Consider the following 1,893-nt stretch of genomic DNA (forward strand, 5'->3'; position numbering starts at 1 on the left):
CTACGGTGTCCCTGCCCTGCGCCTCTGTCCCTGCAGGCTGTCGTCATCCCCCGGCTGCCCCACCTGGCTGGCCCCTTCCTTTGCTGACAGCTCTGCCTCCTGCCTGCCTCTGCCTGCCCACACAAAGCCTTGGGCTGCTCCAGGCTCCTTCTGGGGGATGTGTTGCACCACAGCCCTGCCCTGGGAGGGAAATTCCTTTCTCCTGGTGTCCAGTCTGAGTCTCCCCAGCTGCCCTTGGTGCCATTATTGCCTTCTCATGCTTATGTTCTCTATGAAGAAAAGTTCCAGCCTCTCTGAAACCACCCTTCAATCCCTCTCAGGCTACTCCTGTCCTGTCCTCAGTCTCCACACCACTGAGCCCAGAGCCATCAGCCTCCTCCTGCTGATTATGTGACAAGGCCTCCAAACCCCATCTTGGGATATTTTTGGGTCTTCTCCAAGTGTGTGAAAATGGAAAAAGTAGTGGTCAAAGATATTTTCTCCCAAATATTGCAGTGACAGAACAAGAGTCAATATCTTTAAACTGAATGAGGGTGGATTTACATTTGTTAGAAGGAGGAAATATTTTACAATTATGAGAGTGGCACAGAATTGCAACTGTTTTTCCAGAGAAGGGGATTCCCCATCCCAGGAATGCTCCAAGAGCAGGAGCTTTGTGCCACCTGACCCAGTGAGACCCCCTCATCCCCAAGGACAGAATTCCTGTTGTGTGGGTTCCCTTATGTGCTGGGTGCCCTCACAACGCTTCTGGCCAGAATGTCTGCTGAGGGCAGCCAGGCTGCTGCAGGGGCAGTGACCTCACAGCCATCACCATGGCAGCCCTGTCCCCTGGGCCTGGCTCTGCCCTTTCCTCTGCCCCTGCCTTGTCTCTGCTGGCATGAAGAGTTTTGTCATGAATGTCTTGTCCCCAAGGTGCTGGGGCCAATGGCTTCCCAGGCAGGCTCTGGAGCAGAAGTGGCTTTTCAGAGCCCAGGCAGAAATGAGCCCTGGGGCAGCAGCTCTGCAGTGCTGGCCACCAGGCCGGGCTGCCAAGGGAGGCTTCTGGCCATGCCCTGCAAGCAGCTGCTGCTGCCAAGGTGCCTTTGGTGCCTCAGGCTCTGCCTGGCACAGCTCCCAGCACGGCACTCTGCCCTTGTGCCCGAGGCCTTCCCTGTGCTGGGGCTGGCCTGGGGCTTTTCCTGCAGCGGGACCTGCCCTGCTCCTGGCACAGGAAAGGCAGTTCCTGCTGGAGCAGGAGGCTCTGCCTGCACTGGGCTCCAACAACACGTTCACTTCCAAATTGCTTCCTAGAGCAGAATATTCTAATAAATGTTATAGCTCCTGTACTGTGGAGTAAATAAATCTGGGTAAGATCCTTCCATCTAATCATCATCAAAATCAATCAGAGATGTATTTAAAGAAATTTATCTGTTAGTCCATCCTTAATCCTGTGGGACAAACTGCATTAAGGTTCAATTCCACCTGTCCAACCTTTACACCTTTGAAACAATCTGGGGCTGGGATGGGATCCAGCTGCTCCCAGTCTCCTCTCTTAGAAAGAATTTTAGAAGTCATGGGGTCCTGCAGGGTTTTGAGGATCCATGGTGGCTGTTGGGTGTCATTTCTCCACCTCATCACTCAGCAGGAATTTCTCCAATAAAGAAATAAAGCTTTTGCCTGAAGCTCCCACTGTGCCCATGGCAGGAATCCCTGTGAGTGTCTGGGACATCCCGACTCTTTGGCAGCCTGGGGACTCCTGGGATGTCACCGTGGAGTCCCCGTGAGTGCCTGTGACAGATCGGTGCCTTTGCAGCCCAAGATCCCCTGGGATGTCACCATGGAACGGCTGTGAGTGCCTCTGAGCACAGGGCTCTTTACCATGCCCAGAAACCCCTGGGAGGTGTCCATGGAGCC

Source organism: Pyrgilauda ruficollis, unplaced genomic scaffold (genome assembly GCF_017590135.1).
Source record: "Pyrgilauda ruficollis isolate IOZ18807 unplaced genomic scaffold, ASM1759013v1 scaffold1272, whole genome shotgun sequence".
Lineage (NCBI taxonomy): Eukaryota > Metazoa > Chordata > Aves > Passeriformes > Passeridae > Pyrgilauda > Pyrgilauda ruficollis.